We start from the raw sequence: 25,760 nt of genomic DNA, 5'->3' as shown, positions 1-25,760 counted from the left end.
ACAGGCGTGAGCCACCACGCCCGGCGGCAATTGTGATGGTTTAATCCATCATTGATATATGGCCAAATATGTGTGTGTGCGCGAGTGTGTAAATATACAGATGCATGTAAGTGATTATGTAAATTTGTATGTATGTGTTTATGGATGAAAATATTTCTTTAAATGTCTGGAGTGAGCTAATATAGTAGAAATTGTTCATTTAGACACTTGAGTCTTAAAGATGATTGCTCTATGACAACAGAAAGAGAACGTTACATTGAGCCTTCAGTTTCCATATTGTGTAAACACACAGACTTCACTACATAGCTAGCCTGAATCAGCCAAAGAAGTAAATACTCTAATGTGACCCATCATCAAGGGGAAAAGACAATTCTTTTAAGAAGCTTGTTTTCAGCCCAGATGGTTTGGTCCTGCACACAATCATTTGATGATGTGCTGCTTTCAGCTTTGGAATCACGTACCTCTCTGTGCATGTTTCACAAGAAGAGAAATGCAGATTTGTAACAAATTTAGTGAATGGATTTAAAGCAGGTTGTGCAAAAAGGAAGGTGGGCTTCTTTTGGGAGACAGAAAGGTTTCTCTAAAATGTGATGTGGCTCAGACTTGAACCTGAAAAGTAGAGCCAAGTCTAAAGAGATAAGTCCGGAGATCTTGGCTCAAAGGATGGTGAACTTCAATCCCTTAGAACGTGCTCAAACCCAGACCAGAAACCCAGGTTTGCTGCCAGGAGGAGCTGAGTTTGGTGACTAGCGGAGAGGAAAGCAGGAGGCATCGTTTTGTTCTTTGTGTCTCTTTCTTCTTATAATGCCTAAATAAATCTTCAGGCTCTATTCTCAAAACTCCAGGCCAGGGATTACCACTCAAATGTCTTCAAGTAAAGTAATTGAGTGAATTGGGCAGGCATAATAAAATTATTTCTCTACGATAAGAAAAATAACAATGCAAGCTCAATGATAAATGGCAGTGGACACAGGGGCCTTAGTGTTAGGAGGCAACAGGGACTCCTGTGGGCGATGCTAAACTGGAAATAAGAATTGCCTGTACCTTCTACAGAGGGCGGCTGCCACTAAGCTTTGCGCCATGGGGGAGAGGACCTAAATTGATGGATATCTGGAGTTTGCAAAAGAAACCAAAAATCCAGATAGATGTTTGTGTGAGTTTCCTGATTATAAAATGTTGACTCTGATTTTTTTAAAGAATTTGCAAGCCAAATTAAACACCAGTTTCCAACACATGCTGTAAGCAAAGGAGGAATCCATAAAAAGTAGGACTATGCCCAAAATATCAGTACTGTGTGTGAGAGCAGCTCGGGGGTAGCCCTTGCTGTCCTAGCTGCTGTTTATTCACATACGCAGGCAGGCATGATAGATGTGTGACCGGAGGACGCAGGCCTGTGGGAATGACATGGGTCTGCATAGACAAGCCTTTGAGTTGTTCTATTTGGAGAAAATGCAAGAAGCCTGGCGGGTACCTGGTGGTTTTCATGTCACCTTCACAGCTGTAAGGGAGGTCACACATCCAAGTAGGGGATAGGTGGGCATTATGAGCATTTTTCAGGACCCTCTTATGATGGACTTGTAAGGTGTGCACCTCTCTGTGAGAAACGTCTGCCATTCCTCCTCAGGTCTTACCATGAGAAGCATTTTTAGTTGAAATAATAGTTGAACACCTCCATCGTTTGTAATAGATGGTATAGGGTAATAAAGGTTGCAGTGAACCTTATTGTCTAGCCTACTTTTCGTATGATTTCAGGATAAAGGAGTTCTGTAATGAACCCTGCTTGCTGGTCCTCAGAGTTGCTTTCAAGTGCAGGTCTTTGCCTTGTTCCCTTGCAGTTTGTTACCCTGATTATAGGTGTTCCAAAGTCCCTTGTCTTAAAAGCAGGGAGAAGTCCCTGGAGCCACCTCAGGAACAATCAATCCAGAGCACTGCTTCCCTTCTCAGTTTAGCAGTGCAGTCCACGAAAGGTCTGGGAATTGGAGACACTATTAATTCAGGCTCTTCAGTGTCTCCCGTCCTCTCCACCGCTCATCTGTCTTGACATCACAATTCATTCCCACAGGGTGACATCATCTCTGCTGGAAACCTGCCCTCACTCTTCCGCAGACCAAACCGTGGACTGCATGGCATTCAGACAGATTAGGAGAGGGCAAGGGTATGAGAAGGTCAGGACAACCCAGGTGACTTGTCTACCACTGCTAAGCATCTGCCATAGACACTGTCCCTTCCAAAATGTTTGCAAGGAATATAATGCAACCATTTCAAAAGACGAGTATTCAGAATGCAACAGCATGGAAAATGCTTACTGCAATATGGAATTATATTTTAATTTATTGGAAAATAGGCATTACATTCAAATGATTCAAAATTCAAAAGATATAAAAGGGTATAAAATGAAAGTCTCCTTGCCTCTCCTGTGTACAGCCACCCAGTTTGTGATGTTTGGTAAAAAAAGAATATGAAATGAAACCCCCCACCTCTCTCTCTCTCTCTCTCTCTCTCTATATATATATATATATATAATATATATAAAATATAGATAGATCTATATATATCTATATATGATATATATATGTATCTATAGATATAGATATATGTATACTTGTATGTGTATGTGTGTAATGAAACCTCGTTCTCTATACACACATACATGTGTATGTATAAACAGATAATTTATCCGTAGAAGAAAGACGGAAAGAAATAAGCAAAATATTTACAGTGGTTATTTTGAATAGAAAAACTACAGGTAATTGCTTCTACGCTTCCTGTGTTTTCCAAAATGTGCTATGCTATATGTATTTCTTTCAGGAAATAATAAATGCATTTCTTTATCATACATATAATACTCAGTCATTGAAGTCACTGAAGCAAGCTTGGACATGACCAGTCATCAAAAAGAGGAAAATAGAAGTCATTCATTTTATCACAAACCCAGAACTCACGACTGATGGCACTTAACATAGTCACACACTACCTTCCTGGCCTTTTCTTTGCAGATACATGATTATACTTTACTACATAAGAAAGAAAGGCCCTCTAACTGGGGAGGATCTAGGTACATGTGCAACCAATCAACCAGCAACATGGAAGAGGAAAAAGGATAGAAAGGAATTAGGCTCTCATGGTCAGCCTGTCAGTGTGAGGCCTTATGGCTGAGACTACCCCTCCAAGCTGACCCAAAGCTGTGGCTCTGCACCGACACAGGGCTAGGTAGGGCAGAAAGGCTGCCGTCAGCCTTGTGGAGCACAGAGACTTAAAAGACTGGTGAGAAAGTATAAAAAAATCCCAGCTGGGCGCGGTGGCTCATGCCTGTAATCCCTACATTTTGGGAGGCCAAGGCGAGTGGATTGCCTGAGCTCAGGAATTCAAGACCAGCCTGGGCAATGCAGTGAAACCCTGTCTCCACTAAAATTCAAAACATTAGCCGGGCTTGGTGGCGTGCACCTGTAGTCCCAGCTACTCGGGAGGCTGAGGCAGGAGAATCGCTTGAACCTGGGAGGCGGAGATTGCAGTGACCCGAGATCACACCACTGCACTCCAGCCTGGGCAACAGAGTGAGACTCCATCTCAAATAAATAAATAAATAAATAAACAAAAAATCAATCCCTGCCTTGCTCCCAAGGACAAAGGGCACTTCAAAAATACAATCACTCCCTGAATTTCAACTTTCAAACACACACAACCTATAAACACTTTATTATTAAAATGATTTAAAATACAGAAATATCTAGAGTTACAAAGTACATGTTTTTGGCCAGAAATTTTTCTTTTCCTCTATTTCGGAAAAATATATATATATAGAAGATTCCCACTAAACCCTCTTCTCCCAAGGCCACTTATCCACGTAGAGGTAACCCCTGTGACGGTTTGGGATCTCAGCAGACCTTTTCTGATGCACTTGCATTCAAATTCACAGTCATGCACAAACACATAATGGATGCAGGTTTTTTAAGAAAATTAAACTCTCTGTTTTTTCTTTCTCTGAGCTCTAAATCTCACTTATTTTAAACTCTTTTCCAGAGCAATAATGTTTCCCATGTATGAATCACCAAATGCTAAATGTGCTTTTCTCAGCAAATGCAATTCATTTGAGAATAACTCCCAATAAATTGCCTGTGATGTTCCTTTATTGCTAGAGATAATGGGCAACGCAAAGGCAAGGAAGGGTCGCACCAAACCAGTCATTAGTTTTAATTTGGTCTGGCAGTTTTAATCCTTACTGTATTTTTAAGTATAATAGCATAGTACGGTATGTTCAGATTTTCTTTTCATTCTTCTTTCCTTTCTTGAACATTAAAATATTGGGTAAGGTAGGGAGAGGAATGTGATCTTTTCCTTATGAAAAAACACACCACCTACCCTATTTTGCAGACTCCATGGAATGTGGGGTGGAAATTCGGGCTTGCTGATGATTAGGGTTCAGGACTTGCTGTTTCTACAGCTCCAGCTGAGTCCTCAATAGATCTTCGTATCTCTTTCGCGTTCACCTCCTTTAATGCTTTGCTTCCTGGCACTCCAGAATGATTGGTAATATTAAATCAGGGAGATACCACCTTCTTCTTTCCAAAGTCAAAAAGTCTAGACATCATCTCTGTGCCCACGTGTGCCTAAATATTTCCTTCTTTCTAAATGGGTGATGGTGGAAAGGCAGGGCAGGCATGCTAACCCAGGCTCCTCCAAGGAAACGCTGTGGTTCAGCAAGGGGTATACGAGTTTCTGGAGGCAGACAGACATGTGGAATTCCAATACCACTTTTCCCTGTACCCTAGGGAAAGTTGCCTAGTATTTGAGCTGTAGTGTCTATATATGTAAAACCAGAATAGCAGTACCTGCTTCTGATGTTTTGAAGTTGAGATGAGCACACTGTAGATGTGTTCACCTCTCCGAGTCTGTGTACAGACCTGAACCATGACTCTTCATATTTTATAGTCACACACTACTTTCCTTGCCTTTTTTTTTGCAGATACATGATCGTACTTCACTACTGTTGAATAACTTCCCTTCTGATTAACAAAATATTAAGGATATCTTGATAATGAAAAAACAATTTTCAAAAGAAGAAGGCTGCACCAGCAAGCATACAGGTGTTGACAAAAATAAGAAAGAAAGGCCCTCTGACTGGGGAGGATCTAGGTACATTTGCACCCAATCAGCCAGCAACATGGAGGAGGAAAAAGGATAGAAAGGGATTATGCTCTTATGGTGCTTCATGGGTGCACCGCTGTTGATGAGCAGGGTTTGGACATCCCCATTTTTTTTTCTTTTTTTTGGAGATGGAGTCTCGCTCTGTCCCCAGGCTGGAGTGCAGTGGCATGATCTCAGCTCACTGCAACCTCCGCCTCCCGGGTTCAAGCAATTCGCCTGTCTCAGCCTCCCGAGTAGTTGGGACTACAGGTGCATGCTGCCACGCCCAGCTAATTTTTTATTTTTATTTTTATTTTAGTAGAGATGGGGTTTTACTATGTTGCCCAGGCTGGTCTCAAACTCCTGAGCTCAGGCATTCTGCCCGCCTCAGCCTCCCGAAGCGCTAGGATTACAGGCGTGAGCCACCACACCCAGCCGGATATCACCATCTTTGTAAAGAAGCCTGTGAGTTTGTAACATTGAGAAAACCCCAGGAATGTCTAGAACTCCTGTGGCAGCCTGGGGCGTCCTTGTGCTGCTGAAACTGGCACAAACTGCCCTCCCCCAGAGACCAGAGGCCTGATCCCTCTTGTTTGGGGTTTCTCTAATTGCACACACATGTCTATCAGAAATGTATGATCTCCATAGCAGTTCACCTTCCTGACGTCATTCTTGTCCCCAGAGCTGGAATTAGCATTTTGCAGTGAAGTCTGGGAGTTTTTTCTATATTCAGAAAGGGACATTGAAGGCTATGCCAAAAGGCTTAGAAACATACTAGCACATGATAAGTAAAGATGAATGAGGTATTATTATTATTATTATTATTTCTAAAGTAAGGTTTTCTGGATTAGCCCCACAGAGGAGAGTCAGAAGCTTTGATATTTTATAACTGCCTCTCTGAGGGGAGCTGATTTGTTGCTGTGAATACCAAAAGACTGATTATCAGGACTGGAGAATTAGTCTATTTGGTTTATTTTCCCCCATTGGAACCTTCTCACCAGTCTTCTACCAGAAGCAAACTTAGCAGAAAAGTCCAGGAGGGAAACAAAGGTTTATTTTTTTAATCCAGAATGTGTGATCCCCAAGTTGGCATGGTAGTCAGCAAGTGCAGGCGAACAAAACTTTGAGTCTTCATTGTCTCCCCCCTACTCAGCACATCTCTAAGCTTCTGGGAGCGGAGTGAGAATGAGGAGGGCGCTGGACACAGGGGCAACAGGGCCTCAGTTTCAGTTCCCACTTTGCCAAGTGCCTCACACAAGGTATTTACCTTGTGCCTCAGCCTCCGCAGTAGTAAATTGAAGGGGTTGGTAAGGTCCAAAATACATCAAAGTGCTCTAAGCTACTGGGGTTCAACAAACTCAGTTCCCCTGTCATCCCACCCAGTGTCCCCACTTCGATCAGAGAAGCTTCAATGTGATTATTTCTGTACATCAAGGTTTTACGGAAATGCCCATTTGACAAAACAATTCTACATTTGGTTATTTAATAATAATTCAGAAACCAGTGAACGAGGTGCTGGGAGGGACCGCCATGATTCTCTGATCTTTATGAATTGTAGAGGGGGATCATAGTGGGAGGTCAGGGACAATAACAGAGAGGAGAAGAAAGGAACAAGATGGGCAGGGCCCTCCAGGAGGGCCAGAGACAGGCCTTTGTGTTCCAGCCATGCATGCACAGCAGAAGGACCATTCCTGAAGACCCTGCTGCCCCCGTCCTTCACTCCATGCCCCCATAGGTGTCCTCTTTTTGCCCGAGCAGGTAGAACAAAGAGCAGGCAAGTCAGGGGTCCTGCCCTGGCTTACTGTGACCTTGGCATCATGCTGCAAAGCCTCAGCCCTCTGATCTAGAGAATGGGATCCAGCTCTCACCTCAAATGAAACACAGGTGCTGAGAGGTTTATAACTCATCAGAAAATGCCAAAATAAGTAAAGCCCTGACAGGGAAAACTGTGCTGGAACAGGAACTTTCAGCTTCCAGGGACACCAGGTTTGCACCCCCAGGAAGCCTGGCTGCTTGTGAATTCCTTGTCTTTTCATCTCCAGCCCTATGTGTATGTGGAGACTCACGGCTTATCCCTCACTGCAGAGAACTGAACGAGGAAGAGGCATATGGTGAGAGAGTGCCAGTCTGTGGCTTTTTAAATGAAAATTTACATGTAAATATGAATTAGCTGAAATATCAGTTATTTTTTAATTGGCTCGTCAAATCAGCACAAGGAAAACCTGTGCCTGTTGGTCTGCTGATTGAGTGATGTTGGCTTAGAGATTCTCATCAACAGTCAATGAAGAACTACACTCTCCCCTGCTGGAAACCCTTCCATGGCTCCTTCTCGTCCTCAGATCATATCCAAATAAGATCCCATCTGCCCATCACCTCCTGTCCTCCTAATCAGCCGCTATTCCCATTCTCATTCACTCAGCCACTACCCCCATTCTCATTCAACAGCCTCCCCTGCCCGTGCTAACCACACTCACCTTCATCTGCTTCTCAAATTCATGTATGTCATGTGCTCAGCCACCTCAGAATCCTCGTGCAGTGTCCCCTCTGCCCAGCAAGCTTTACACCAGTGGATTCTCAAACTTTGGTGCTCATAAGCATCACATGAAGGGGTTATTTAAAGCACAGGCAGTTGTGCCCCAACCCCAGGGCTTCTGATTTAGAACAGCTGAGATTAGAGCTGAGCATTTCCCATTTCTAACAAGTTCCCAGATGATACAAATGCTGCTGGTCTAGAGACCATACTTTGAGAACGGCTGCATCAGTCCCCCACTAACACACACGCTTCCCTTGCATAATTCCTACTCTTCCTTCACCTCTCAGTTTAAGCTGTACTTCCTCTGACTGCTTATCATGCATTGAGCTCTCCTGTTATGCATATTCCCATCATACAAACATCTTGTACTTCTTTACAGCATGTAACAAAAGTATAAACGCTTATCTGTACAGTTGTTTTCTTACGTCTGTCTTCCCTACAATTCTATAAGCTTTATAAACAAAGATCTATAATGTTCCCCACCTATGCCTTTTGCCTGACACTGTGCCTGGCATACGGTATTCAACAAATGTTTGTTGATATTTGGATGAATGGACAGGTACATGGATCTAGAAAGACTATCCATTTCAGGCCAGGCACAGTGGCTCATGCCTGTAATCCCAGCACTTTGGGAGGCCAAGGTGGGCAGATCATGAGGTCAAGAGATCAAGACCATACTGGCCAAAATGGTGAAATCCCGTCTCTACTAAAAATACAAAAGTTAGCTGGGCATGGTGATGCACACCTATAGTCCCAGCTATAAGGCAGGAGAATCACTTGAACCTGGGAGGCAGAGGTTGCAGTGAGCCGAGATCGCGCCACTGCACTCCAACCTGGGTGACAGAGTGAGACTCCATCTCAAAGAATATCCATTTCAACTATGGGCAGAGCACTAGGAGGACTGTCTATTCAAATGTCACAGGGCATATGGCAAAGAGGTAGCCAAGGAGAGACGGCACCTGCCTGGTTAGCCAGATCAGCTGCTCCACCCAGACTTCCCTCACGCCCTGCCCTCTTTATATACAGCAGAGAGACACACAGGGAGGATCAGAGTGTTCCACACAGTCAGGACCTGTGTTCTTGCTTTAGGCTATATGACTTTGGGCGAATCCTTTTTCTTTCGGAGCCTCAATTTTCTCATCTGTAAACCAAGATGGTTGGATCTTTTAGCTCTAAAATTTGTTGATAATTATGGGTTCTGAAAAAAAGATGCTTCCTTTTTAATAGGATCCAGTAATAGTTGGGGTGTTGGTCCTCTTCCCTAATCATGGCAAGATCATGTCAGCAAAGGAAGTCAAACTGGGAGGACTGACTGGGTTGTTGGGTTGAGGATGGAGATTCTTTTTATTATTATCTGTATAAACTTATGGGGTAGAAGTGCAATTTTCTTTGGTTTTGTTTTGTTTTGTTTTGAGATGGAGTCTCACTCTGTCACCCAGACTTGAGTGCAATGGTGTCATCTCAGCTCACTGCAAGCTCCGCCTCCCAGGTTCACGTCATTCTCCCGCCTCGGCCTCCCGAGTAGCTGGGACTACAGGCGCCCGCCGCCACGCCTGGCTAATTTTGTTTTTGTGTTTTTAGTAGAGACGGGGTTTCACCATGTTAGCCAGGATGGTCTCGATCTCCTGACCTCGTGATCCGCCTGCCTCGGCCTCCGAAAGTTCTGGGATTACAGATGTGAGCCACTGCGCCTGGCCTGCAATTTTGTTACATGCACACATCACAGGGTGATGAAGTCAGGGCTTTTAGGATATCCGTCACCCCAGTAACGTACATTGTACCCGTTAAGTAATTTCTCATCATCCAGCCACCTTCTACCCCTCACGCTTCTGAGGCTCCATTGTCATTCTCCTCTATGTCCATGTGTACACATTGTTTAGCTTCCACTTCTAAGTGAGAACCTGTGAAATTTGTCCATGTCTGACTTGTTTCACTTACAATAATGACCTCCAGTTCCATCCATGTTGCTGCAAAAGACATGATTTCATTCTTTTTTATGGCTGAATAGTATTCCATTGTGTATATATACCACATTTTCTTTACCCAATCATCCATTAATGGACACTTAGGTTGATTCCATATCTTTACTATTGTGAATAGTGCTAAGATAAACATACAAGTGCAATTGTGTTTGTTTTGTATTGTTTTGTTTTGTTTGAGACAGGGTTTCACTCCCATCTCCCAGGCTGGAGTGCAATGGCACAATCTAGGCTCACTGCAACCTCTGCCTCCCAGGCTTAAGCAATTCTGCTACCTCCACCTCTTGTGTAGCTGGGACTACAGGCACATACCACTATACCCAGCTAAGTTTTGTATTTTTTGTAGAGATGAGTTTTCACCACGTTGCCCTGACTGGTCTCAAATTCCTGAGCTCAGGTGATCTGCCTACCTCAGCCTCCCAAAGTGCTGGGATTATAGGCATAAGCCACTGTACCTGGCCATAAGTGTCTTTTTATATAATAATTTCTTTTCTTTTGGGTAGATACCCAGTAGTGGGATTGCTGGATTGAATGGGTAGTTCTATTTTTAGTTCTTTGAGAAATCACCATACTGTTTTCCATAGAGGTTGTACTAATTTACATTCCCACCAACCACGTATAAGTGCTCCCTTACCTCTGCATCCTTGCCAGCATCTGTTATTTTTTGACTTTTTAGTAATAGCCATTCTAACTGGGTTATGATATCTCATTGTGATTTTAATTTGCATTAGTGATGTTGAGCAGTTTTTAGGTATATATTCTGGCCATTTGTATGCCTTCTTTTGCAAAATGTCTATTCACAGAGAATGAATATTCTTGCTTCTCTTTTCCCGGGGCCTCTGTGTGGAGCCACCATTCCTCAGGAACTGGGAGGGGGTTAGTGGTGAAAGGGTGAGAGGCCACAGACACAGCCTCATAGGCCAGAGCCTCGGGGACATCACAGAGCACAGAAGTCCAAGGGGTGCCTACTTCCTGCTTCCTGTCATCTCACTTAAGGGCAATGTTCCATCCAATGGCCTGGCTAAGGTTTCAGAACTCAAGCATTTAACCAAGATTTTAAATATATTTGTGAAATATTGCATGAAGGCCCCAAAGAAATTTATACTCTTTTCTTTCTTTTTCTTTATGGCAATCATCACTGTAGATAATAACTCTGAACCTACATGGCAATGCTTATAGCTTCATTCATTCTGTCTCTGATTTATTGGAAGGGATCCACAACAGTAGTACAAATGCCCAGCATCATGTACTTGTCATCTTTGCTTTTTGTGGGCTTTCTTTTAAGAGGCAGGATCTCGCTCTGTCACCCAGGCTGGAGTGCAGTGGCATGATCACAGCTCATTGTAACCTTAAACGCCTGGGTTTGAGTGATCCTCTTGCTTCAGCCTCCCAAGTAGCTGGGACTATAGGCATACACCACCATGCCCGGCTATTTTTTATTTTTCATAGTGATGGGATTTCCCTGTGTTACCTAAGCTAGTCTTGAACTTCTGACCTCAAGTGATCCTCCTGCCTTAGCCCCCCAGAGTGCTGGGATTACAGGTAAGAGCCACCAGATCCAGCCCACTTTTTATGTTTTTAGGTTTGCACCTGTCTAGAACTTCTCTTTGTTTTCTGTTCTTAAGGGAATACAATTGTGGTTATCTACAGAAATAAACTTATGAATAAATGATTTAGAAAAGCTGAAAGAGCAAAAGGGTAGGAGAAGAAAAGAGAAGCCAGAATTTTTACTTTCTTGACTCATTTAGAGAAAATATGCTTTTAGCCTGACTTTTACAAAAGAGATTAAGAATACTTTTACCCAAATGTTTGGATGTTATGGTAATAGCCTTCTCACATAATGTCTTTTAACCTTATACCCTGTTTTCTTTGGGCTTTTGTCAGGGTGGAGGCTGTGTTTCTCCTTTCTGTGGGTGTACCAGGGAGCTCTGGTTGCATGTTATTAAAAAGCAAGCTCTAAGGACCAGAAGAAAGTGAGGGCGTTTGCAGGTTCAATGGTGTGAGACTTAGAAAAGTTGATAAGAAGGATTAGAATTGAAGGATAAAAAGACTCTTACAAAGCCAAGCCATTATAGGCCCCATTACTTTATATACATTCTCCAAAAATCACATGAATGAAGGGAAAGAAAGGAAGAAAAAAACTGGCTACAGTTCAGAACGTCAATTATGTCCTCTTTTAATCCCCTTTTCACGATTTATTTGACATTTTGAACAGTGGCCAAAAAAGCTATTATAACTATAAAACATATTCATTGGTATAAATCTCATTCGTTGAACGATTTAATTAAGGTATTGACATGCTTAATTGATACGCTAAGCCAGGACCATTTTTATATCTCATTTCCATATGCTTTCTGCTTTAAGAGAAGAGAGGAGCTGGATCTTTTAAAAAAAAAAAAAAAAAAAAAAGTCTCCCTCCATAAAAATGCTATAGATTCATCTGTGCCTGACATCCCAGGGGACCACTTCCTGCCACTTTTCTTGATTTCGAGCCAGCCACTCCTCTAAGTGGCGCTGCTCAGAGGGAAGGTGATGTATACCCAGCTTGAGTGCCTGTCAGGCCCTCTTATGATCAATAGGAGAATATTTATATTAATAAAGCACCAAGTTAATTAAATAAAATGGTCCTCTGGGTAAACTTAAGATACTAGAGGATGGGCAGGAATCGATATATTCTGCAATTTGAACATTAAGTATGTGCCTTGAAATTTTATGGAGCTTTTAAAAACTCGCTTTGTAATGTAAAAAGTTTGAAACCACAAGTTTTCTCTGCCAAAACCTTGTCTCTGGCTTCTGAGCTGAGGGGGACTGGAAGGACTGGAGCTGCTAGAGATGGGAACTTAGGGGAAGCCCCAGCCGACCTCCCCCTGTTCTGGAGCTCCCCTCTGGCTGGATGCAAAGGTGGGGGGTGTCTCAGAGGACAAGGCTGGGCTGAAGCACAGAGACCTGAGCTCGGTGCAGGGTCCAGGGAGGATGGCACGTCCTCATCCCCAGAGGAATCTCAGGAGGAAATCCTGGGGAAGCCCAAATGCTAAGATCTTTTGCAAGAGCCTCTGTCTGCCAGCCCCACACTTGCTTGGCCTTTCACTTTTGTTCTCTCAGCCTGTCTCTTTCTGTATGTTCCTTCGTGTGTGTGTGTGTGTGTGTGTGTGTGTGTGTGCATGCACCTGTCTCTATCCTCTTTCTCTTTGCCTCACATCCGTATCTTTCTCTGTGTGTCTCTTCCTTTCACGGTCTCTTCTGTGAAATGACTGTCTCTGTGTATGTGTGTTTCAGTCTCTGACTTTTTTTTCTCTTTTGCTTTCTCTGGTTTTATTGTCTCTGTCCCACTGTGTCAGTCTTCCTCTTTAACTGTCTTTCTCTCCCTCTCTCTGTCTCTCTCTCTCTCATCTTTATATCTGTCTATCTTTAAAGGGATCACACGTTCATGGACTCAGCCCCTCAGCACTCAGAGGCTGACTTTCTGGTCTGTCCCTGGCTCCTGGAGCAGCCTCCTCTATGGGGTTTGGAGATGGAAAAGAGGAAAGACATCCAAGGAGTCCTGCCTCAAGCAGCTGGGTCCACTTGCAGAGGTGACATCATACTTGTCACCCCACTTGTCCGCTCCCAGGGACTGTCTTCTTATTTTCTTAGTGTTGACCTGCAATGCCTAATGCCCTGGGTGCATTGTAGTCACCCTAGTAATGATGATGCTTCATTGAAATGTAAGCCCCAAGACAGGTTTAATAGGGTTGTGAGGATTTCCTTCTCCAAAGAGAGTAGCCACAACTAAGGAATTTGTTTTAGTGGTGACAAATGAACCTCCCATTCCCACCTTGCATAATGATGGCTTTTCCTGCGTGGCTGTAGACCCCTTTGAAGCTCACCCAGACCCCAGCCTCCTTTGAAAGGCAGAAGGGTGCCTTGACTTGCCCTGAGCCTGCACAGAAGTGGCTGGACCAACATTCTGCTCTTGGCCCAGATCCTGTGCTTGGGCAGGGGCCACTTCCTAGTGTCTTCCCACTGTCCCACCGACGCCCTTCAGGCCCCCCTTCTTTTCCCTTCTCTTTGTGGGAGTCTCCTGCCAACTTCTCCTCTGCACAGCAATTGCTGCACAGTCAACCATTTTCCAACCAGCCTCGTAGGGGCTGGGAGGCTTTAACCTGTGTTCCCATCTTTGCCATCTTTGGGAGATTGTGGTAGATTCCACGAGAGAGAGTCTCCCTGCAGGCCCCAGGAAAGCTTTGAGGCATGACAGGCCAAATGGAAACCAATTACTACTTTCTTTCATATTGAACTTGACCTGGAGTTGCTGCTTTACAGTCTTAGTGTTCCTCTGTAATATTCTGTGGGGCAAGAAGGCAGGGTTTTTCTTTTACTCACAGTGTTGAATGCTGACTTGAACAGATGCAAGTACTGATAAGAACCAGTACTTATCCAGTGCTGGTTTTTTATGAGGGACACAGCATGTGATGAACTCGAAATTCATTAACTATTTTATAATAATTCCCGCACGTAGGTATTTTCATGGTCCGCATTATACAGATGCAAAAACTGAGGCCCAGTCAAGCAAGTGACAAAGCTGGAGTTCACACCGAGGTCTTTTAGGCTCCTGAGCCGTGCCTTCACTACGGTACCTCACTGCCTCCTGGGGTCTTGGCCATAGGCACGACTTCTAGCAGGCATGTAAGGCAAGGAGTTGAGTTACCAAGAAAAGTATGGCCTGGGCTATAGGGGATGCACAGTCTCAGAAACACAAAGGAAGCATTTTAGAAGTTGCCCCCCTGCCTCCTACCTTGGAGGTCCTTTTCTCTTTGCTGGGGACAGGGGAGTTGATTCTATTTGGCACGAGACTAGTGGCAGCAGTCTCACATTTGTCACTAATGAATTTCATCTCTGCAGTTCATTGGGTCCTCCCAGTGCTCATGTCCCTTGTCTAGTGCCTTTCAGGCTAATGGCCAGAAGCAGGTCTGGGATTAATTATTAGTGTTAACTTCCAACTTGGTGTAAATCTATTGAACTGCATCCATTTTTACATAAATAAGCAAGAGAACAGCATCTATTCTCCTGTAGTCAATATCAGCACATCCACAGGTGTGAGTTATTAGCAATAACTGTAATTGCTTTGAATGGAACAATAAATAGTGCAGGGGGTCATGATGAGAAACGTCATTCTATAGTATTAACATAGCTTAATGGCTTAAGCTCCTATATATTTCATCCGTTACTGGGCTTCTGGAGGCCAGCTTTGCAACTCAGGGTGCTGATCTCTTGCTGAATTGCTTTCCTGCTTTGGTGGAAGATAATTTTGAGCTTTTCTGAAGCATATTGATTTTATCAGCAGATGGCCCCAGGATAGCATCTCACCTCTACCATTGAGGTTTCACTTGTTTAATGGTCTTCTGAAAAGTTACAAGAAAGCACAGACATATACAAGTCCCATGTCCTTGAGCTGCAGTGCTGCCTGCCAAACTCCAACCTCTGGGCAGCCACAGCCCAGGCACAGCCCCTCCCCACCCTGCCCTGGCATGTTCACGTTTCCTCGGTGGAACAGAGTGGGCCACATAAGAGGAACTCTAGTGCCATATCACAAAGAGTGTTAGGGTTAGGTAGATCCGGAGCAATGTTCCAAGAATCCTTTCTTCATGATCAAGCTGAAAATTTAAGGTTACAGTGGGGTAGACACTAGGAAGTGGCTTCAACTTCTCCCAAACTGCAGTGCCTTAGCCCGCTGACTTCCTCTCTTTTTCTTACCTCCTCACCTCACTACAACCCTCAACTTTATTTCTGTACATCTTCAGCCTCTGGGAGGGTTTCCAGAGCTTTTAGACAATTTGCCTGGAAGGAGTCAGATCACAGTGTAGATTATCCCAAAGATCATCAGAACTTCCTCACTGCCAATGACCCTCTTCTAACATCTCCTGGAGGCTGTTGCTTAAAGTACCTCCTTCTGTACCTGAGCTTCATTATCTGTATTATCCTAATCTCTATGAGTGCCAGAATTCAGAAAGGAGGAGGGGAGAAGTTGTTCTTGGAGATGAAACGCTGTCAGGCACACAGCCCTTTTCTGGATTAAATGCATTTTCCAAATCTATTGTACCCTCTCAGGCCAAGTTTAATCTGTATTCCGAAAAATCAAGTTATCTGTCCACTTAGCCTACCTTCCCACTGTAACTGCTCATTCCCACACCTCAGCTTATCTCACTAAACCTTTCCCCGTCAAAGGCTTTATCTGTGGCTCCTTAGTTCACAAGCCTGTTCTAGGAGCATTAGTTCTCAAGCATGGTATGCCACCAGGGTTGTAGAGGTAGAAGGATGGAGGAGGACAGCCAGAGCTCTTCGTAATCCAAAGGGACAAACTGGACTTGGGGGAAAAAAAGATTCCCATAGCTTGAGATGTATTCTCAGTCATCCGTGGACCAAGCAATGGCATAAAATCATGTTCACTTATTTTTTTTATCCACTTAAATTTTTTAAACCTGTGCATCAGGCCTCATGCTGAGCAAATGCTCCTGCCTACACGAAGCTAATAACTTAGTCAGAGAGCCATCATAAAACACTACATTGCCAACCTCCCCATAGTCGGCACGGTGAAGCAACCAGCGACCTTTCCAGAACCAAACTCACTCTTTCCTGTGCCCAGGTAGCTACTCTGCCTTTAGGTTTTTTGATAAAGTCAAATTTGACAGGGCCCTGGGACAAGTTACTGAGTTAAAAAAGACCACCTTGATGGAGGATCTGCCATTTTATTTGAGCTTTCTTTTTCAGGAAAAGATAAGAGGATGTAGAAAAGAGGTTGAATCAATCAGCCTCACTCCCCTCCTTCCTGACACCAACAGAAATGGGCCCAAGTGGTAACTGAGAATATAAATTTAAGAAAAACATGTTAGAAGCACACTCCCCATCCCCTTAATTTTTGCTAATTATCACATAAGTAGATCTTCACCTATGGGATACTATGCCTCTGAACCTAGGCTATCAGGCCACAGACCTAGGAGGCAAATGAGGGGGCCCAGGTCAGCAATTAATCACAGAGCAGGCCAAATGCACACACTTCATCTCAGAACAATTTCATAAACGCTCCCCTGCCCCTGCCACCTCCCCCTCACTCACAAGATTTCATCTCCTAATTGCAAAAGCTTTTTGGCATGGGAATGTCTTTGTGAAGAAGAGAGGACTCAATTTGGGCCATCTCTCTAAAGAAGACACGGGAACAAGGACGCTTCTCCAATTAATCAGCAAATGCTTGGCTCCAGCTTTCGGGCCAAAGGATCGATTTACATAAAGCTACTTCTTGAGATGAATTTGCCTCCCCCTCTCCTCCCCCTGCCTTCCCCTGCCTTCCCCTTGTCCAGCCAGCATTAGACATGCTACTGGATTTCAGATTGACAGTGTTAGCTATGACAATCAAATTAGGGATGAAAGCCTCAGATGGCTGCCAAGGAAAAGGGACAGAGGGGGTGGGGACCAGTATGTCAGCCTCAGAGGAGGATAGATTGTATAGAAATGGGTTCCCTTTCCCAAACCCCACTGGGCAGACACATAGCTTCAAACAATAAGAAACAAACAAAACGCCAGTCTCCATCCTTTTGAATCAGGTGAACAAGCTCCCTGTCCACACCCAACCAAGGTTGATAAATTAAACCAGAACTTCTCATTGGGTCCAAAATTGGCAGGGGACTATCTCAGGTACTTAATTAGATCTTTACAATCAGATGATTTTCAGCACCAGATTTCTGCACACAATGTGAAGACACCAAAATCGCAGTTGTACCCCCTGAAGTGTATATAATGAGGTACGTGTGGACTGTGGAATCAGACGCCTGTGGTTGGAACCCCACTGATATTTCCTGGACCACTTAGTGACACAGGGAAGCCTGGACCAGAACAGAGGGCATAATTGGGCTGATAATGAGAGCTCCCCAATCCCACCTAATGTAACTAACTGCCTTGTCGCTAAATTGAGATAATCCCAGGGATTAGCGAGCTGTTGAGAAGCTCAGCCTCTGTCCCATTTGCTGGAGATGGTCAGTCAATTATAATGCTGTTTCATGAACACAAAGAGCCTTAGTTGGAGTTGCATATGATAATTAAATGAAGAAAGCTTCTGTTTGGACTGGAAGCATCAGTTAACTCTGATAGCCCTGGAAGAGTGGTGGTTTGGAAAAACTCAGATTAAATCCTATGGCTGCAAAGAGGTATCTGTTCACAGGAGGAATGGCTGAATGAATGGAATATTCTAAACCATGGCTTGCTGCCCTGGATTCAGGGCTTTCAACCTTGACTGATTTTCCTCCACATTTCCTATCTGTATACTCAGAACCCCCAAGCAGTCTTGTATCGGGCTCCTTAGATTGGTTCCAACATCTGAAGACTTTTTCCCTCCTTTGGCAATGAGATGCTGCGTAGCTACAGCATCAAGTTCCTTATTCTAAAACATACTGTCCAATATAGTAGGCACTAGCTATGTGTGATCACTGAGCACTCAGAATGTGGCCAGTCCAGATTGAGGTGTGTGTAAAATACACATCAGACTTTAAAGACTTGGAATGAAAAAAGGAATGCAAAGCATCTCATTAATAAATGTTTATATTGATTACATCTTGAAATGGCAATCTTTTGGATATATTGAGTTAAATATCATATTAAAATTAATTTCAACTGTTTCTTTTTACTGTTTTTAATGTGGCTAATAGAAAATTTTAAATTGCATTCTTGGCTTGTGATATATTTCCATGGGACAGCGCCATTCTAGAATTAGCAGATCGCCCCTGAGGAGGTGACAGTCTCTGCATCCTCACTGGTCACAAATCTGAGCCTGCAGGCCAAGTTCTTCCCAGGGTGAAGCATCCAATTGGCCGGCACAGAGAGTTATTTGGTTTTGATTTTGTTGAAATAACATCCCCAGCTCGCTTTCTGACTATTCCTGTTGTCCACATGCAGCCCGACTTCCTCATTTACTTTACCTGCACAACCCTGAAGCATCTGAGTTTGCAATCTTTGGAACACCTGTCCAGAAAGAGACAAAACAGGCGCTTGCATTGGTAACTAGTCACAGAGCAAACCTATAACCTCAACTCCATCTGTAGCATTTTGTAGAAGCTTGCAGCCTAACAGGTTCTTTTCCTTTTTCCTTTTGGTCAGAATGCTCCCCTGGGACCAAGCGTCTTATCTCCATAGTGCTTGGACCTCAGGCCTTCACCCTCAGTCACAGCTCCAGGACTGTTTCTCAGCCTGGCTGTTCAGCCCTGTTCATCACCCGCCCTCTAGTGATTTCTCCCAGATTTCAGCCTTCCTAGAAAACTGTAGGGAATCCCTGGTCTGTGAGGCCTTACCAGGAATGTCCTAATCCCAGCAACCAGTCTCCCCTCCAAGCTTGAAGGAGTCCAAGGACAAAGTGCTTGGTTTTCTTCTGCCACGTCTCTGGCTCCCAGGGGAGGGTGTAACCATCCATGGACTCTTACCCTTCTAGGTCAGCCTCCCCAGGCTCCTGAGTGGCTTTCTGAAATACAGATTAAATGTCATCATTCTCCCCACTTCAGCCTTCTCCTGTGCCTCTGCCTATCCCACAGGCATTTTGCCCAACATCAGCAGTCTCATGTCTGAGACACAGGAGGCCTTTGCATCCTGCTCCCAAAATTTTCCCTAAAATTAGACTTTAACATTTAAGGTAGTAGGATGCTATATTTGTGAACTTCATGCTAGAACATGAAGATAGGAATTTGCATTATATACTGCATTAGAGTTTAGAAAGCACTCGCTTGTCCATTATCTCTGATGCCTACCCCAGTTTCTTAGAAGTGCAAGTTGAGATTCAGAGAATTGAACTGGTGTTCTTAAAGACACACAGCATGTTGAGTAGCAGAACCGGGATGTGAACTTAGCACCTAATCCGATGCAATCATCATTCCACCCATGGTTCTCAAACTTGTTTAAAATTAGACTCAAGCCCATCCTTAGGGTTTCTGATTCAGTAGGTTTGGGATGGACCCCAGGAATCTGCATGCTTTTTTTATTATGGAAAATGTCACACATACATAAAAGCAAAGCACAGATGATAAGTGAAACTCCCTTGTACTTATCGCCAAGCTCCAATAAGTATCAACCCATGGCCAACCTTGTTTCATCTATTCTTCTACCACTTCTTTCTCTCCTATATTATTTTGAAGCAAAACTTAGAGATCATTTTATTCTTAATTATTTCAGTATGTATCTCTCAAAGATAAAGACATAAATGAAAGAAAACATAACCACAATTCTATTCTCACTTTAAATTTTTAAAAATTAACAGGAATGAATGTGTATTTTGTTCTCATAGCAAGGTTCATGGTCTATCTGATCAGAAAATTATTCTATGACAACAACAGCCCCGTACCATCCCAATTCTTGATAATATCTTTGTACTGTTCTGATTTTTCTCAAACTGTCCACCTTGAAAGATAAAACCAAAGTACCTGATGAAACAAGCCTGCATTCCCTGTGAGTCCTCTTGATTCAGATTGGCATCTCTCTCTTTTCCTTCCGAAAATTTAAAAAGATTTTGGGCCCCAGCTAAAATAAACTGTAAAATCTTTTGCTTGGTCTGGGAGCAATCCATAGTGTGAATTTAGAGACAAGCTTTCTTCTGGATAAAACGGAGAAACAGTGAAACTGGTGCTCTCTCTCTTTTTTTTTTTTTTTTTTTTTTTTTTTTTTTTTTTTTTTAGATGGAGTCTCGCTTGTCACCCAGGCTGGGGTGCGGTGGTGTGATCTTGGCTCACTGCAACCTCCCGCTCCCGGGTTCAAGCCATTCTCCTGCCTTAGCCTCAGTAGCTGGGATTACAGGTGCCCACCACCATGCCTGGCTAATTTTTGTATTTTTAGTAGAGTTGGTGTTTCACCATATTGGCGAGGCTGGTCTCGAAATCCTGACATTGGTGATCCACCCGCCTCAGCCTCCCAAAGTGCTGGGATTACAGGCATGAGCGGCCACCCATCCTTGCTCTCACTTTTTGAGGTGTCTAGATGTTTATTTTATATTTGTAGAAGTAAGGGGGTCTATTTCTTTGTATCTGGGATAAATAAGGATGTAAACTGCAGGAGGACAGAAACATAGGACTATCCACTTTTCTATCTCAACTTCAACCATAGTGGAACACATAGTAGGTATTCAATTCATTTTTGAGGGAAATCAGCATCTGAGCTGACACTTAATCCCTCAGTATTAAACATCTGAATGGCATGGCCAGGACTTTTCTGATGAATCTGTGAGGGAAAGGATTGCAGAAGGAACTTTTATTGATATCCTTCATCCAGTAACTTTTTAACCTCAAGGGAACACGTAAAGTAAACTCTCACTGCAATGAAATATTCAGAAACACAACTGAAGCAGTGGGAAATAATTGGCGTTTTTTTGTCCCCCATTGATACTTTGATTCCCTGGATCCCTGAGATAGGTGGCAGTTCTTTCAGGAAATTAGTCATTACTCCATTGTAAGCTTCCTCAGACAAAGGCTGCCATTGACTAGACACCCAGCTGGAGGTACCAGAGCTTAGCTGGGACATATGCTTGGTGCTCATTTGATTTTGACAGTGACCCAACTGCAAACGTATAATCTTGCTTATTAAGATAAATTGCCTGCAGAAGAGATGTACCTATTAAGATAAATCTTCCCTGAAGTCCACATTGTAGAATCCCCAGGGGATAATTTTTCCTGCATGTTTGTCCCTCCTGCTGTATAAAATAAAGTAAGCAAAACAGTGTCTTTCCCTTTAGTTCCTAGCACAGAGCGATGTGTCACCGGGTTACTATATATTAGAAAGTTGGGGTTCAGGGGGCAGGAGGAAAGAGTGCAGCTTTATGTAAGATGGTAGTATTGAGAGTACAGGAAATTTTAGATTTGTAGATTATCCGTCAAAATTTTTTAAATCCCTAAATGACTTTTGATTGATACTGAATGCACCAATGGGCAGGTTTCCTCCTACTGGGCAGAGAATGTGAAAGTAATTTTAATATATATTCAGGCCAAAGAGAATCAGAATGGTAATTCACTGCCCTGATACCAAATCCAATAATGGTTCCAAACATAAATGCTTTGAAGATCATCCCCTATTTTAGCCTAACTAATCAAGAGTTGATGGAATTTTTTTTAATGTTATTGAAAAGGCACCACATTGGTCTCAGTGCAGAGGGATTGAAGAGGTAGTCAAAGAAGTGTAAACCTCATCAGATGCCAGATTGGGTTGTTCCCACATTCTTTGGTCAGTTAGTTTCCCGTGTAGCCTCTTGATCTGTGGTCCTAGATATGCCGTCTTTTGAGAGTGATATTTTAATCTGCTGAGGACTTGTAGATTCAGAACTATCCCCGAAGCCTTCTTAGGAATACTTTGGGGTGGATCCCCTTGGGTTCCTTCTATTGCTACTGGGTCCTATCACCTGCTTCTTTGAACTTCACTGCTAAAGTCTCCTAGCTGGGAACATCTTCAGCAATCTGTCCTTGGGTTGCTGGAGTCACCATACCCAGCATTCATGGAGGGCAGGCAGAGCCTGGGAGTTTACATTTCTCTTGAGTGGTCCCTAACCAAGGACTGTCTGATGCAGGGCTGCAAAAGCCCAGATCCCTTGCTCAGAGACAGGAGTTCCCCATCATATTGGGCTAAGGCCAAGACTTCACCTGATTGTACTTTTATTTGCCTTTTCCATTAGGTTTCCATCCTCACTGGTCTCTCCTGGGAGCACTTCATTAATCACTTAACCCCCGTGTCCTTGGCTCGGTGTCTGTTTCTGAGAGAACCCAACATAAGACAGACCTTTTATTTCTGAATCCAGCTCTCTCGTTTTATCCAAAAGAATCTAGAATCAAACATGGCTACCCCTGTCTAGATGATAGAGGAGAGAAACTTTTTAATCCCTCCCTCAGATTTTATGGAAAGAGTACAGCAACATTTACGTATTTTATTCTTTGTAGAGTTGAAGGCATATGTCCTGGGGGTGCTGAAAAAGGACATTTTCAGCAATGTCAATCCAGTGCTAAATGGGAGGAAATTACAAAAAGGAAATGCAGCTATTCACTGAGTGCCTACAGTGTTCTAGGTGCTGTGCAGAGTGCTCTGCAGAGCACTACAAGCTGTAGTCCAATAAGTCATAATGGCACCTGTATAGACTTCCAGGTGGGACTGTGATATTTCTGGGCGCACTATCCGTATGACTTAGGAAAGCAGTCCCATTTGACAGTTGGAGATGTGAGACAGAGTCACGCAGTTGACCAGATTCACACAACTAACGTGCAAATGATTCCACACGGTGCTCTACGTGTAATCATTTCGCTCTCACAACTAACTGATGAGGTTAGTAAAACTAACAATCCTACTGTAAAGATGGGGAAACTGAGGCAAAGAGCATTTTAGTAACTTGAATGATCATACAGCTCATAATTAGCCCCACCCACTTCAGAAACAAGAAATCTCCAAGTTTTGAGGAACTTCCAAACCCCATTTTGTAACTTCGGAATTAATTTGGGAGTGACATCTAGGATCAAATTCCCTCCACCAACTGCCATTTAACACAGACAGGATTTCCTGGTAGCATGAATGTGACCAAGACAAGTGCATTGTCCCCAGCAGGGCAAAGAGGAGAACATGTTCCTGCTCCTAGTCTTGCAGGGGTAGGGGTGAAGGTGGGAACTGTCATTCTCTGCTCCTCCGAGAACAAAGCATGCCTGACATTGCAGGGAGAGCCCCAGGAAGCATTTCAAAAGCTCCACTGGAACTAGACAGCCTTTCAATCCATTTATCAAAGTGTCTGCAGTTCCCATTTCAAGGTAGATGAAGCAATAATAAATTTGCGAAGAAAGTTAATCTGTGTCCAACGCATTTTAGTAAATTAAAAAGAGGGGGAGGGTGGCTGGAAGGGGGATATATTGGTTCTTGCCAACTCCTATTTGACTTACTGTCTCCTTAATAAGTCCTCTTTGGTCTTGTGTTTTTGGATGGAATAATCAGTCGGTTAATCATTTTCCGGAAGCTGGAAAATGCACTTTAGCTAATGCAGTTCTCCTTTTCTCTCAGAGCCCTAATTATTTAAAAAGGCATCCCAGTTCCTAGCCCTACTCCCCAACCAAGAAAGCCTTTCCCACCAGCCATCTTCCTTTACTTACCCAGAAAAATCCAGCACACCTCCCACTCCTGCACCCTACTCCAATCTCATGCCTTTCTTCTAGTGTTTAGAAAAACAAAAATCCCCTTCTCAGGTCACTTCTGAGCATTTCTACCCTCCTCAGCCCTGAGCTGCTTCCCTCGTGAAAGGGGAGACACTAAAACCCCAACAGGAAATTGGCCAGCGCTAGGCTCTTGGGCATTGTGGATAGATTTTGTTATTTTTATTTAAGTGTCAGTGGAAAATGGTGGCTCTTGTCTCTCTCAAGGATAGTACTTAACAATAGCTCCATGCTCTGGCACCACGCTGAGATAACCACACTATTAGGAACTCTCACAAAGGCCCTGCGATAATTGTGAAGGGACTGTTACCGAAAATGAAGCGCCCAGCCCTGAACCCTCCTCCGCGCCCCATCAGTAACACCATTAAAGCTGTCAGTTTGTCAGCCCACTGGAGGTATTTATGAAATCAATATACAGTCCTGCAGATGGATGGCAGCAGTATTGTTAGCCAGAGAAGAGAAGCTCAATGGAAAATAAAATTAATAAAATTTACAAGCAGATTGTCATGGGGATCAGATAAATTCCCTACAATCTACTGTTTTGCTCAATTGGGACAGGAGGAAAGCAGTGACAGGGAGATGGGAAGAAAGCTGTGTTTCAACTGGCTCCGTAAAGTAGGAGCAAGGCTGGTTATATTTACAGCAAGAAAATAGTGAACAGAAACCAAAGCGCTGCCCCACCCAAGTGCAGGATTTTGCCTGTGTGGGAGGTCTCCCAGCAACATGGCCAGATTTTTCTGCTTAAATATCGCTCTCCTCTCCTTATCCCACTGTATTGCAAATCAGAACCTTTGTACGACTGCTACTCCTCCCAGTGTATTTTGGGATGTTGTCTACTCAAACAAGGTTAGTGCATTACTGGAACACATGCCCCCTCATCCAGCTTCCAGCTATGGTTCAAGCTGACAGCTCTAAACCTCTCTCCTGTTTGCTCCCCCTGCCTCTGATTTTGATCATCAACCATTTTCCAAAAGTGTGACTGGGGCTCATCTTCCAGAGCCACCAGAGAGAGCAGCCAATCCTGGGAGGGTAGTGGGCAAAGGCTCGGTGGCCTACAGACCAGCTTCATTTGGCAGAAAAGACTGGACTCATTGTGACTGCCAGAGCCTCGGGTGCTGCCCAGATGCCTGGTGGAAATTGCATTAGTCGGATGACAGGACCTGGGCCCCTGCTCCGGAGGCTGATGGAGAGCAGCTGAGTGGCCTTGGTGACACCGCCTGACCTCTGCTGTCATCGTGGGCTTTGTTCAGTGCCCCGACTCCAGTCTGGAGCCCTGCTCATTGAATCAGGCCTGGCTGGGGGAGCCTGAGACAGCGTTCATTGTGCATCTGAATTTACTTACATCGGTTGCAGACAGAGGAAACTGGATTTGAGATAGGGAGCACCCTGTTACTCAGCCCCAGAAGCCACTAGTACTCACACCTGCACTCTACCCCAAGTCAGCCTTGTTTTGTGGGCCTAAAAGTAGCCCCAGATGATCATCAAGTTTCGTTTTAGCTAGCTGCTCAGAGCACATGGCTTGTCCCAGCAGCGGATGGGAGATCAGAAAAAAGTGGACACCTCTTTTCTGCTTCCTCTTTTCCCTCCTGCCCCTTGCAAAATGTTCATTTAGACTGCCCAGATTTTAGTGGAGGGCAGTCGTCTGATGTCTCCTGCCAAATATAACTGGAGTCATCTAAAGCTTTTGATTAGGTGCCCTTGGAAAATCAGCATGGAGTGTCCATAGGTACAATCTGTCCGTAGGTCAACTCAGGACCCATTTAACCTGTGACCAGCAAGTTCTCCTTCTAGGACCCCGTACCAAGGAGATAGTTAGACAAGTGTCCCCAAAATGTGCATGCACAGAAATTCACCCTAGTGTTTTCATTAAATAGCAAATAAATAAATGCCTACCCAACAACTTGGGACCCATATAGCCACTCATACAATTGGACGATATACAACCATTAA

General features: G+C 43.8%; 1 protein-coding gene across 1 annotated transcript in view; it reads left to right on the top strand.

The window, feature by feature from the left end:
* Positions 1-25,760, top strand: part of SLIT3 (slit guidance ligand 3) — a 636,015-nt gene that overhangs the window by 391,576 nt on the left and 218,679 nt on the right. The window lies entirely within an intron of this gene.

The sequence above is a fragment of the Pan troglodytes genome, chromosome 4, assembly GCF_028858775.2.
Source record: "Pan troglodytes isolate AG18354 chromosome 4, NHGRI_mPanTro3-v2.0_pri, whole genome shotgun sequence".
In the NCBI taxonomy this organism is placed as follows: Eukaryota; Metazoa; Chordata; class Mammalia; order Primates; family Hominidae; genus Pan; species Pan troglodytes.
The sequence above is the reverse complement of the archived record's forward strand: the minus strand, read 5'-3'. Positions and strand labels throughout refer to the sequence as shown.